This window comes from Adiantum capillus-veneris, chromosome 16 (assembly GCF_014529385.1).
Source record: "Adiantum capillus-veneris isolate H3 chromosome 16, ASM1452938v2, whole genome shotgun sequence".
Classification (NCBI taxonomy): Eukaryota; Viridiplantae; Streptophyta; class Polypodiopsida; order Polypodiales; family Pteridaceae; genus Adiantum; species Adiantum capillus-veneris.
Window position 1 is genome coordinate 136,628,886 of NC_140946.1, and position 14,560 is coordinate 136,643,445.

The 14,560-nt window shown below is 40.2% G+C and overlaps 1 non-coding gene across 1 annotated transcript; it reads right to left on the minus strand.

Moving 5' to 3' along the window:
• Positions 1 to 236: 236 nt before the first annotated feature.
• Positions 237 to 323, minus strand: TRNAS-AGA (transfer RNA serine (anticodon AGA)). The gene has a single exon. It is a non-coding gene; the product is annotated as a tRNA-Ser (tRNA).
• Between the last annotated feature and the right edge of the window lie 14,237 nt (positions 324 to 14,560).

A 14,560-nucleotide genomic window follows, 5' to 3' on the forward strand; every position in this document is an offset into this window, starting at 1 on the left:
ACTTCAATACCTAGACATCATCCATGAAATACTACTTAATTTCACTATACAGAGGAAAGGGTCGCCCGGTAGATGAGAAAGGTGATCCCGACTTGTAGGTCATTTAATTTTTTTTAACCCTTAAGAGAATGCTACGCTTGCCCCTGGAAATCCATAGAATTGAATCGGACTTGGAAGCAGGTTAATTGACTGAAGTAGACTAAACCAAATTATCTTTCTCTCATGCATTCATGGCAAGGAAGGGGAGGGATTTGAACCCTCGGTAAACAGGAGTCCACATAGCATTTCTAGTGCTACACTTTAAACCACTCAGCCACCCTTCCTTAGACCCTTCTCATTTCTTTTTCATTTCAAACCCTTAACCAAAGGTTTTAGAGACCATTGTTCTACTATTGGAACTATTCTCCCAAAATCAAATAATTACTTATGAGCCTTGCTTTGCTGGGCATAGTGAACATCAAGCAAGGAGATGGGGTAGCGCTTCTTTGCTTTATTCGGAGGTAGCACATAATATAAGCGCTACATAGGGTGTAAGAATTTTGGGAATGGTTGAATTTTGTTCGCCTCTTCAGCAAAGCACATATTGTAACAGAAAGAAAAAGACTGCCTTCTTTCTCTTCCATTTGAGCTAGCATACATAGGACTTTGATACTTTGATTGGCCTTTAGCATCCCATCTATCAAGATAATTGATGTAATTATGTTTGGCTCGCAGCCTATACTCATACTTTATTTAAGTACCTGCAGAGCCACATCAGTTTTTCTTTTCTTGCCTGGTCGTGTTGCTTTGATAGTAGTAATAGTCATATATTTTACACCATTCTGTAAGTTGAATTACCACGATCACGCAAATGCTTATTTTAGCCGGTAAAATTGATTGGTTCAATTTGTGTTGCCTTCTTTTGGACCTATTGAATAGTAAATAAGCAAGTGCAACCTGCTATGAATAGAGACAGGATTAATGGTAACTCATCTAATAAGTACCATGGGTATGTCGCCATTTCCTTACTGATCTCAATTGAATCTGATGTCATTGCGCTAGTTGGGCTGATCAAGTCTACACTATCTGGGGCTGGCTTTGTTGAGCCATTAGGTTTTGAATCCACAGGGTCTACTTTGTTGGCTGTTATATCTACAATGGGAAGCACCGGAATTGGTTTGTTTAAGTCATCATCCTTATATTCTTGCATGCGTTAAAATACTATAAAACATCAACTTCTCCTTTAAAGAGAAGGCCCTAGTCCATAAAATTATACATTTTTAATCTTCTTCAATTGTATATAAAGTCTTTTCTAGTGAATGAACCTCTGAGGTTACCTAATAGTTATTGATTAACGGGGTTGTTGAAATAAATTGATCTTTTACGCAAGAAACTAGTGTGTATGCTTTATTAAAAGGTGCTACCAATTATGTGTGCTAACTAGCTAACAAGGTATGCTATTTAGCATATGTAATATGCTAATTAGCATACTTTTTATGCTAATTAGAACATTGTGTATGGTGGCTAGCATGCAAGTATGATAACTATAAAAAGAGGTATGATAATTAGCATACTCGGTATGCTAACTAGCATACCTTGTATGCTAGCTAGCATTTGATGAATGCTAACAAGCATTTAAATTTTAGTTAGCATACCTTCTTTGCTAGATAGCATAATGTGTATGCTTGTTAGCATATCTCTATGCTAGTTAGCATACATTTTGAGCTAGCTAGCATAATTTGTATGCTAGTTATCATACCTCTTTACTAGTTATCGTAAGGTGTATTTTAGTTAGCATGCACAATATGCTAATCAAGAAAGATGGTATGCTAATTAGCAAAGACGTTATTTTTATTAGCAGAACTTATCCTCTAGTTAGCATACCATCTATGCTAGCATACATTGTAGGCTAATTAGCATACCATTTATGCTAATTAACATAGCATGTATGCTAATTAGCACACCATCAATAATAAGCATACCATTAGCATACACACAATTTTGCCCATTAACATTTTACGTATGCTAATTAGCATACATCTCTGCTAGTTAGCATACACATTATATTCACACTTCCTTGTTAGCATATTTTGTATGCTAGTTAGCATATTGATCATGATGGTTAGCACACTTTGTATACTAGTTAGCATAGTTAGCATAGACAATATGAATGTCTTTAGAGGATATAGATGCCTACCATACATGGAATGCTACGTGTCACACTATGCATACAAGCAATCATAATGGTGTCGATGAAAATTAAGCGGTGAATGGAATACACAGGTATCAATGATGCAGGATGCAAACCTGACAAGACACCTGTCAATCAAAGGAAAGAAGAGAAGCTCTGTAATGATGAATCTGATGAGCTGGATAGAAAGCATGAAAGCGTAGATGTAATGCCACAACATGCAACAACGCACGAGGCTGCTGCAGATGGTAAAGAAACTGATGATGATGATGAATATTTTATCATGATTACTCATCCCAAACCCAAGCCCCCTACAGATGATCAAACAAGCATCTCAGAGGAAACAGTTAGGAGCGTGCAAGAGGAAGGTAGAAGTGCTCAAGAGGAAGGTTTCAGGACTGACAGTGGGCTGAGACTGTGCAAGACGCTGGTGATGACAGCCCCCTATAGGGTTTTGTAAACAAAGTGAAATTAAAGAGAAAAGGTGGCCTGGAAGAGATTCTGGAAGAGCCTGGGGACGAGAAATGTGCTGCCCCTCCGAGCACCCTGGATGACATAAACAAACATAGCAGAGGTGAAAAGAAAGCCATTCACTCACGTGCTTGCAAGAAATTATGTTGAATCTATTTCCTGTTGTGTCCAAGTTATGTAGTGTTAGCAAGCTCCACACCTTGTGGCATGTATCTCTCTGGATATTTATAATGGATTTTTTTTTTCAATATTATTTTACTGTGCAACAGCTCAGTAGTTTTTTCTTGTCCTTTATGATGTCTTTATTCGATACCATGTCTGTGTCACACGGCAAGAGAAACTATAGTTAGTTGCCTTGCATGATTTGAATTATGCCACTACATGCAAAACCATACGAAAGTGGCGTATTGCCAAGGCTAGACAGCTACAAAAACAAAAACCGAGATTCAGAAGCGCCTGGCTAGATATCTTAAATGCTTAATGATAATTAATGAGTACTTCAATTATGTTCATCCCTCGAGCGAAGTTATTTTTGCTAAGTCGTATGCACTACCAAACCCAATATGTGTGCCAAAGCCATTTCCAGACGAGGGGCGTGCTTTGGTTCTTGGTGGAGAGAGCTAGCAGGGAATGAGGGTAGGGAAGAGGAAGAAGAAACATTTCATAGGAGAAAGAATTAGTTCCTCACTTATCATAACTCTTGCTGTTAGCATACATAATAGCATAGTAATGAAGAAGAAGGAGATGGAAAGCTTAAGCATTGAAGCATGGCTCTTGGTGTAGGCTCTGAACCTCTACTTGCTGGGAGAAGGAGAGGGAGCTCTTGCACTTTTCATAGCATACAATGAGAGTGTTTGTGAGTGTGTGTGGGTGAGTATAGCCCGTAAGCACCCCCCTAGCTTGCTTGGGTTGACCCCCCCTTGTAGCTCATGCTTGAAGCTCATTGGACCCCTCCAGGCCTAGCCAATCACAAGCAGGAGGCATTACAAGCAGCAAGGGTAGCCTTGAGACAAGTGTGCCCCATTACCCTTTGAGAGAGAGGACTTGGTAAATGCAAAATCAATTAATTAAATATCCTAAATTATCATTGGACCCCTTGGGTGGCAAACCAATAGGCTTCAGGCACACCATGAGGGCAACATGAGGAGGAACTTACCAAGTGTCCCTTTTGCTTTCTTTGTACCATGCATGCCTTGTGTGAGTGTGTGGGTGTTCTCTCTCATCCCCCCTCATGTAGGGCTTGCCCCCTCCTTGTAGGGATTGAATATTTGACTTTTTGAAACCTCAAGCCCCTCATGCATAGGCCCAGTTCCCACCACAAGCTTGGCTCTTAAGCACTTTAATCTTGGGCTAGGTTCTCACCTCAAGTGCAAACCTAGAATCTCAAGCATGTCAAGCACCTTAAGCATCTCAATTATCAAGCACCTCAAGCACTTTAGTCATCAAGCATGACAAGCACCTCCAGCTGGGTTGGGTTCCCGCACCTCAAGGTCAGCCCTAGCTTAGCTAAGGTAAAAGGACTTTTATACACATTATTGGAGGTCTTCAATGAAGCTAACCGTAAGGTCTTATGCTCCATTGGTTAGCCTTGCTCTTTGATAGACCATCTCTCATTTGGGCCCCTTTACCATTGGCCCCGTGTTGAGATAGATTTATAAGCACATGTCTATATCTTAACCCTTGTTCCCGTTTATTCTCCCACATTAAGTGATCAGTTTAATATGAGAAAATCATTTGGGTTGGTTAGATATTAGATATTAGATTTTATGACATTACCTCTCTCTTGAAATCATAGTCGTCTTTGACTATGAGGTAGAAGAGATAAAGCCTTAGTCATTAGTCAATTTCACTTAGCGGGTAGAGGATCCCTTTTTACCCTACGAAATCTTTCCAAGATGGATGACTAATCCATTTGGTGCTTGGGAGACATAGCTGCCGCAAGCATGTATCTTTAGTCCATTTCATTCTCCCAAAGGAGAGTGTCAAATTCTACTTGGTGTTTGAGAGACATAGTCATCACAAACATGATTCTAAGCATGCATATTAGTTAAATTTGTGCACAATTGAAAAGAGGACTAGTCTTATAAAACAAGAACATGAGTCATTTAAAAGAAATTTTTACATTTGCTTACTCTAATGTAGCATTGTAGCTACATTAGTAAGCATTGACAAGGTTCATACTTTCCTTAAGCTGTATTCCTTGCATCCATCTAGCATCTTTAAAAGGATAATTTTTGAACTTAATAAGATACCGTCGGATAATATTACCATGTCGTAGTACCTTGTCTTCATGCCGAAGGATAGCTTCGGGTTGTAGCACCTCTTCTTGGTCTTCAACTTTGGGAGGGTCTTCAATAATTGGTTCAGTTGGTGGCTCTCCTTTGTAGGGCTTAAGTAGGCTTACATGAAAGGCATTGTGTATGAGACATGGTTGGGAAACTTGAGTTGATAAGCCGTCTCATTGATGGGCTTCAAGATTTTGAAAGGACCATAGTATCTTTTTGCTAGTTTAGCATAATATTTTTGATGGCCCGTAGGATTTTTGCCCGTCGTTTGCCTTAATCGAGCCTTCGGAAACTTGAGTAAGACCCAATCATTTATTTTGAACATTAAGGCTCTTCTGTGCTTATGAGCAACAAATTTTTTTTTTGTTCAGAGATGGATATAGCCTCCTTAATCTTTTGAAAAGATTCGTGTAGGTCACGGCTATACTCATCAGCAACGAAGATCTTCCCATGTACTTTGAGTAGCAAGGGACTTTTAGGTCTTCCCTCAATGATCTCAAAAGGTGCTTTTCCTGTAGAAGTATGTACAGTATTATTGTAGGCATACTCTACAAGAGGTAAGTACTTCTCCCATTGTGATCGTTGATCTACTTCGGTAACATAAGTCTTGAGTAGATCGAGTATCATAAGATTGGCTATCTCACTTTGGCCATCCGTTTGTGGGTGATAGGCCGAAGAGAAATTCAATCTTGTTCCTAGATTTTCAAAGAGACCTTTCCAAAAATTACTGGTCATTCTAGGATCTCTATCTGGCACGATGGATGTGGGTAATCCATGGTGCTTGAAAATATGAGATATGAAGAGAGTTGCCATTTGATGTGCCTTAATAGTCTTTTTGACAGGAATAAAATGTGCTTGCTTGCTAAACCTGTCGACTATTGTCCATATTCTTGTATTCCCATGGATAGACTTGGGTAATCCAAAGATGAAATCCATGGATATACTCTCCCATGGTGAATTTGTGATAGGCATGGCTGGAGTAATCCAGGTTGCTTCCCTCTATCATACTTGGTCTTTTGGAATACTACACATTTTGAAACATACTCTTGTATGTCCACTTTCATGGTAGGCCAATAGAAGTACGTCTCTACTCCTTGGAGAGTAGGTTGAATACCTCTATGCCCCGCATATGGAGGAGCATGGGATTCATACATAACTTTCTCACGAAGGGAAAGGGTAACACATAGCCTATTTCCGTGGAGGAGATAACCATTTTGCAAGGTGAATGGTTCCTCTTTCTTCCCCAAAGCAAGGGCTGACATTATATCTCTATAGTGAGGGTCAGTAGCATACTCATCTATCATAGAAGATAGATCATTGTGAGTAGCTATTGATACCGCATTAACTTTTGGTCGTCGTGAAAGTGCATTGGCCACTTGATTGTGCTTACCAACAATGTGAGCAATGTGGAAATTAAATTGTGAAAGAAAATTTGCCCACCTCATTTGTTTGTCGGAAAGCTTGGTTTGTGTCATGAAATACTTGAGACTTTGGTGATCGGTTCATAGAATGAATGGAGTCCCCAATAAGTAGCGCTTCCATGTGTCTAGGGCATGTAGAATAGCTAAAAGCTCTTTCTCATAAATGCCCAAGACTCGTTCATCAGTATTGAGCCTTCGGCTCTCATATGCTATGGCATTCCCTTCTTGAAGCAAAACTGCTCCAAGACAATCACCACAAGCATCACATTGGACCTCAAATGGTTTTGAGAGATCCGGAAGTACGAGGACTGGTTGGGAAGTAAGCTTCTCTTTGAACTTATCAAAAGCATTTTGCTCCTTAGCAGTCCATACATACTTAACGTTCTTCTTAGTTAAGTCGTGTAGTGGTCCTGCTACTTGAGAGAATTCTACTATGAAGCGTCTATAATATGCACACATACCAATAAAGCTTCTTAGCTCATGTATATTCCTTGGGTTAGGCCATGCTTTTATTACCTCTAACTTCGATGGATCCATACGGATACCATCTTGAGAGATAATATGACCTAAGTATTGAATCTCTTGAAGGAAAAATCCACTTTTCTTTTGGTTGAGAAAAAGCTTATTCTCCCTCAATGCTTGAAAAATCACTTGGAGATGTTGCTTATGTTCCTCCAAAGACTTGGAGTAGATGATGATATCATCAAAGAACACTCCAGTGAATTTGCGGTATGGTCTAAAAATTTTCTCCATTAGACGATTGAATGTAGCTGGTGCATTAGTCAAACCAAAAGGCACGACTAGATATTCATAAAGACCAAATGTTATGCGAAACGCGATCTTTAGGATATCTTCATCCACTATCCTTATTTGATGATAGCCACTTTTAAGGCCAATCCTACTGAAGTAGGTAGAGACTTGTAGCTTATCAAACAGATCTTCTACTCGAGGCACGGGAAATCTGTTTTTGATAGTGATATGGTCTAATGCTCAATAGTCCACACACATGCGGTATGTACCATCGTTGTTTTTCACTAAAAGGATTGGAGAAAAAAAGGGAGAGGAACTAGGCCTCACCATCCCTTTGTCTACTAGCTCTTGTACTTGCCTCATGATCTCCTCTTGTTGAGCTTGTGAGACAAGGAGGCTTGTCAGGTGGTGTGTTTCCAGGAAGGAGCTCAATGCGATGGTCATCATCCCCTCATTTTGGAGGTAAGTCCATAGGGATATTATCGATGAACACATCTTTAAATCCTTTTAGAAAATTAGAGAAGTCTAACTCTTCTTGATTCCTACCAGTTACTTTGGATGAAACATTAGGATCTTTTGGAGACTCTTTGAAAAAAATCATATACGCAGAAACTGAGCTCTTCATTGATTTATTAAAACTAGGAGAATTTACAAGTGGAATAGTGAGACCACGCTCACTAGCATCTATATACATATTCTTTCCCCTATAAGTGAAGTAAATCTCCTTTTAGGGAACTTCATATTGGCAGCCATGCGATCAAACCATGGTGCCCCTAAGATAACATCTTCATGTTGGAGAGGAGAGATGGAAAAGTCTTCTTTGTCGACATAGCTTTGGACATGAAGCCTCAACTTCCCAATCAAGGGAATAACAGAGGCTTTCTGTCCCTTGAAAGCTGCATCAACGGTTACCATATCTCCCATCTCGAAAGCTTGAATGCCCAACTTGGTGGCCAACTCCATTGATATGAAATTGTGAGTAGAGCCAGGGTCAAACAAGATGAATGCATCATGCTCTCTTACCTTTCCCCAAGCATAGGAGAGTGATGAGCCTTTGCAATGAGCATCCTCTTTTGGAGCTTCGATGGTGGAAGCCCTAGGAGTGTCATTGTGAGTATTCTTCTTGGGGCAAGAACCATAGCCATGTCCTTGCTCCTCACAATTGAAACACTTATGGTCCTTGCGAAAAGCTTCAAGATCTTCAAGAGAGAGTTTGTTTTTACCTTTGTAAACTCCCTTCTCCTTGGACCGATTGTTGTTGTTGGAAGTGCCTTGGGAAGAATTTTGAGCATTGGTTTTCCCCTTTGCATCATTTTTGTCTTTGTTCTCCATGGGCTTGACATTACGTCTAGCCCCTTGATGGAATTTGATGTGTGAAGCAACCATGGTGTGATGGATTACTTCGCTAATAGTACCAGGCCGTTGAGAGTTAATGTATTCGGCCATCTCTTCAGGTAATCCCACACGGAATTGTTGCCTTTGCTTGGCAATTGAAAGACAGTAGCCTTGAGATGTAAATCCCAAAACTTGTCTACGTACTTGTGGATAGACTCATGAGAGAGAAGCTTCAAGCTGCGCCATTCGGTAAGCACTTTGTCCTTTGTATCGCTTGCAAGGAATTGCTTCATGATGGAAACTCGTAGAGTTTTCCATGTCTTTGGGGCTTCACCATTTCCACGGACTAGCCCACCATTGACGAGCTAATTTTTGTAAGTGCATAGCTACATGGTGTAGCTTGGAGGACTCTGTGAAGCCCTCGTCTTCAAAGGCCGCATCAAATTGCTGGATGAAGGCCAGCACTTTGTCGATAGCACCAAAGGTGCCATCATAGGTGAGAAAAGAGATACTCTTTCCTCCCTCCTTGAACTTCTTTAGCTTTTGTGACCCTCGCCATGCATGAAATGATTTGCGATGTCCTCCTCTCTTGTATTCTCTAGGAGAATAGCCATAACTTTTGTCAGAAGAGGAGGAATGTGAAGAAGAAGGAGAAGAGGGTGACCTCTTTGTTTGCTGACAGATCAAACGGGAGCCCAACTGGTCGGACAAAAAGGCGGACACTACATTTGTACTCTATTAGTTTTTCGAGCTAGTGTAGTAATACTTTGTGTAAATCCTGATTCTAGAGTAGTGGATTAATCCCCTGAGTTGCAATGCTGTAATGATATTTGTAAAGATCCGTGTGAGCCAGCCAATGGCCACTTAGAATGCCCTAGGTATAAAGGTCAATAACTTTAATGTGAAAGGAGGCTTATCTTTAGAAGAAGAAAGGAGCTCAAAAAACGTACGCTCAAGCTACGAGCTGCTCCACCTTGTAATCATCGCAGCTAATGATTTGGTAATCCGTTTTCAATTTTGAAACTTGCATTGTGTTCCTCTTTCTTTGCTCTTTAATTCAAGTGTAAGCATTGTCAGTTTTGCTGTGGTTTGCGACTACGTGTCTATGAGCTGTAATTGCAGATTTGAGTGCTTAAATCATTGTGTATAGTTGTTTTGACCATAGGAGAGTGTTCTTAGACCATAGGAAGACAATTTTGGATAGTTATGTTGCAGTTTTCATGACCTTTTTCATGATGGATCGTGATTTTGGTACCTTGTCGGATTGCGACTAGACTTGCTAGGATAGTGCCCCTAGGTGTCCTAGACCTCCTCTTAAAGTTTCGTTGCATTTTGAGTCCGTTCGAGTGCCGAAATGGCGTGATGACCTAGAGATGTGAGAAAGGACATAGGCAGATTGCCCTGATCATTGAGTGTTGGTTTTCTTGTTGAGCTAGTGTGTTTGCTTATTAAGGTTCACTTCGTGAGATTGACGATCTCATAGAGTCTCCGTGCCCCATCCTAGTCACTTTCCCTGAGTATTGACATTATGTTAGTGCCAGAAAGCTATGCTGCAGACGTCCGTCGCGGTGACCCGCTAACATTGGTGCCGCTGCCGGGGATATGATCCTTAGATGGTGAGTGACCTAGTGCATATTTAGAGCGTTCTTTTTATAAGATTTTCCTTCCATTCCATTTACACCTTAGTAGTGAAGTAGGTAGACACGGGGTTTAGTGCTTGGTAGAGTCTAGAAGTCGAGGACTTGCTAGATCTATTCTTGAGAAGTAAAGAGGGTTGTGAGTGAGTTAGCCAAAAGCATTTCATTCTGCGATTTTCTCTATGCTTTCAAAGTACTGTACCGTTTTCCGTTTTGACTTTATTTTGTATCGTTTTGTTTCTTTTTGTTTCATGTTTCATTTCAGTACTTAGGAGTAGGGTAAGTAGAAACTACCACCATCAAATTTGGGCTAAAAGATTGAGGGAAAAAAAGGGTGAAAACCATATTTTGGCAAAAATGACCATAACTCTGAAATTATGAAAATTTGATGTAGAGAGCTCAAAAGTGATCCAAATTTGAAAATTTGTGGATCAAAGGCATCAACAGACTCTCTAGAAGCAATCTGAGAAGTTTGGCCAGATTCTCTGGAGGAACATGGATCGCGATCCATGTACCCAAAAAAACCATTTTTGGTGAAAAGTGACCAGTTATAGTGAGCATCATTGGGAAACTGCTCTGATCAAGTTTGCTTGAAAGAAAAACTCAAAAATCACCTCAGAATTGGCTGTTAGGGCAAAAACAACAAAACAGGCATTGTAGACACAAAATTGAGCAAATCTTGAGATTTTGGGATCCAAATCCAAAAAGGGGTGAGATTTGGCTTCTACAGAGCATAAAGAACCAACATAACAAAATTCATGAAAAAATGCTGCCAAACATGGATCGCGATCCATGTACCTTTTTGGCATTTGGGGCTAATATTTGACAAGTACATTCCTGATATCATTTGGAACAACTTTGCCAAAAAGGACCATGTCAAAAAATTGAAAAAAGTTGGTCAAAATAGCTAAATACAGAAACTAGTCAAAAACCTCAGGGCCAACAGAAAAACTCACTTTTGATTAGGAAAAAGTTGGCCAAATTCAAAAAGATTTGGGGAAGAGTATTAACATAACATGGACTACAAGCTGACCAAGTTTCATGTCAAAATGTGGTCAAACATGGATTCCGATCCATGTACCTCATGAAAAAATTTTGAAATTTTGTTTAGCTAAGATTTGAGCAGTAGGTAGCTGGTACTGTTTGAAACAACTTTCCCAAAAGAACCAAATGCAAAAAAATTGTGAGAAGTAGTCAAAAGAGCCAAAAATAGAACATTGTCAAAACTGCTACAATAGACTGTAGAAGTCAGTTTTGGTTGGGGAAAACTGATCCAAATCCAGAAATTTTTGTGGAGCAAGCTACAAACATCATAAGCTATCAACACACCAAAAATTCAGATCCAAAAGTGGTGGAACATGGATCGTGATCCATGTACCCTTGAGAAATTTTTGGACAGAAACTTTTCCAGCCTATAGCAGAGACCATTGTGAACAAAAGTCCCCAAGGAAATTTTGTCAAAAAAGTTCAAAAAGTGGGTGAAAAGAGCCAAAAACTGTTCAAGGTGAAAACCCTAAAACAAACCCGTGAATAGACTTTTGCCTGACCTAAACAAGTCCAAATCACACAAAAACCATATAGCAAGGATCAGGAGACCAAGGAAAAGCTGTGTGCCAAGTTTCAGTGCAATCTAACACATAGGTACATGGATCGGGATCCATGTTCCTTTGTCACAAATTGATACCATATTTGCACCATATCTAGAGCCCATCACAAGGAGTCTAGTGGTCTTTTCAAAAGTGAATTTGGATATCAAAAACCAAGACAAAAGCCCATAACTGCAAGGTACTTTGAGCAAGTGCCAAAACTGACCTAACTTTCAATCCAAAGGTCCATTTTCAAAAAAATTGATACCATAGGATCTCCTAATCATGATGAATTTGATGGTACAAAAAAAAGTTAATTTGGGCTCCAAACATGGATCGCGATCCATGTACCCATAGTGACAGATTGACCTAAAACTTTCCAGATCGGTAGTGCTTACACAAGAAAACATATCCCCAAGTTCAGTTTTGGAAAAAATTGAGCAAATTTGGGTCAAAAGGAAGCAAAATAGGTGACACACTGAAAACCGTAGTACAGACCCAGTGTTGGCAATTTGACCTATCAAAACAAGTTCAAATCCAAAAAGATTTGAGATCTAGCTTGTGGACATAGTCAGGAACAAACTTCTAAGAGGACAAGTCTAGATGTGGTTGAACATGGATCGCGATCCATATACCTCCACCTCAGAATTTGCTAAAAATTGGAAAAATAAAATAAAATGGAGGCATGGATCGCGATCCATGTACGTTTGAGATAAAAATACCTTCTAGAGACCAAGAAACAAGCCAAAGTTCTTGTGCTCTAGTCCTGAGATTGTTTTGAGTGCTGTTTCAAGTGCAGTTTACCAAAAGTGCTCTAACTTTTGATAGACAACTCCAAATTGAGTTAGGTATAGCTAGGAAGAAAGCTTGCGGGCAATAGCACACATCTAGAATTTTAGGGTTTTAGAGCTGCATTTTTCTAGGGTTTCCTAAATCCAAACTTTTAGGGCACCCCAAGACCAGTTTCCAAAAACCAAAAAAGACACAAATTCCTGACTTTTCATAGACCTCATCAAGGGCAAAAGGGGATAGGTTGCACTAAACCAAAGTGGGATTGTCAAGGACTATCTTGAGACTTTTGAGTGAGCCTTAACCATGACAAATCATTCACCACCAGGGTTTTCTACTCCACTTAGAGACATGAAAAACACTGCAATGCCAACAACAAGGGGATTGTGAGAATACCTAGAGGAGAGGCATCCTATGATCAACAAACCAAACGTGAGATTTATAAAAGCCAATGAATCCATGAGAGTGCTTATAGATTACACTCAAGAGGGCTTGTATAGATTCACAAACGGGGATCCATACATCTTCTACAGGTGTGTAGAGCACAATGCTAGAGAGTTGACCACCCATAAGAATCTCTATGTGTTCACGTATACAGATGCCAATGGAGTGCAAGTTTTAATGGTAGATAAGTATTGAAAAGAGTACAAACTTGTAGATCCAATTGACTTAGAACAATACATGTACAAGGGTAGTCCGATCTCTACTTACTACTTTCAGTCAAAAAGGATGCCAGAGTACACATTAGAGAGGATTCCACCGGGATTCTCTCCAAGACGCGAGGATAGGGCGAGAGATGTCTTCCCAAGAGACCACGAATTGGTTAAATTGGTGACTGAACCACAACGATTAAGACCATATCAAGTGGCTCAATGTGTCAAGACAAAATACGATGGGTAAGGGGATCCATATGCTCAGTCTCACTCTTCAAACAAGTTTTGAGAGCTGAACAGATAGCGGATTTCCATACTCAGTATGAGGGATTTGGGTTGACATTAGAAGGAACAGCCTTGAGTTGGTTCCAACCATTGAATAGAGATGATTTTCCCAACATAGCACAAATCTTACAAGAGTTTGTAGAGGAATTCTCAAAAAGGGGAAACATAACACAGTGTCCCAAATCTACGCTTTCAAACAAAAAAGGGATGAAAGAGTGAAGGAAGCTCTGCTTCACTTCAAACAATACATTGAGAGATGTCCTATGAGAGAGCTACTGCAAGATGAGAGGCTATCAGTTCTCTTCATTGAGGGCTTAAAAAATGAGACTCTAAAAAAGGACCTACGTCTAAAAGGATGCACAATGTTTGAGCAAGTCATGAGAGAAGCTCTATATCTAGTTGACAATTGCAAGGCCTACGGAGAGGTGACTGAAGATACAGACAACACGACTAGTAGTGCCTCATCTCCAAAGAGCGAACCCACCGCAAGATGTTGAAACTCCTTGGGAACCAATCATTGAACAAGTGGTTGAGTGGGTGACTAGAAGAATAAACCAAGGCTACATACAGAACCTGAATGTACGACATCCTCAATTGAAGATATGCAATACTTGCGGAGGGGATCACCCCACTCCATGGTGTAACACTCAGCCAAAGCCACAACGTGTGCTAGGGCAACAACCACCTCTTTTGAATGATGGGAGAGTGATAGTTAACTACACTCAACCAACGTATGTGCCACAACCCGTGAGAAACCAGTACTCCGATGCGAATACTCTCATGTTCATAGCCAATCATCAGGAGTATGGTTCAAAGAACATCCTCACAAGGCAAGAACAACCATTAGCTAGATCACTGTAAAACAAGAAGGTCCATGCTATGAGTGTGGAGGTGATCATTGGGCACGAAGTTTTCCAAACAAGGGTGCACAAATAGAATTATTTGTGTTCTGTGAAGGTTGCAGTATAGACCATCTATGCCAACACCGTGCTAAAAATCCAGACTACAAAGGGAAAGCAACAATGAATGTTGTAGGCGTCATGCCTTCTTCAAGCGGTGTCAGGAGTTTTTTGGAGCAAGGGATTGCGCATATGTACATATACATGCATGGTGCATCAAATAAAGAATTGCCCATTTTTCAGAGCCAGGTGGTTACGTGGGGCCCACATGTGTACAGG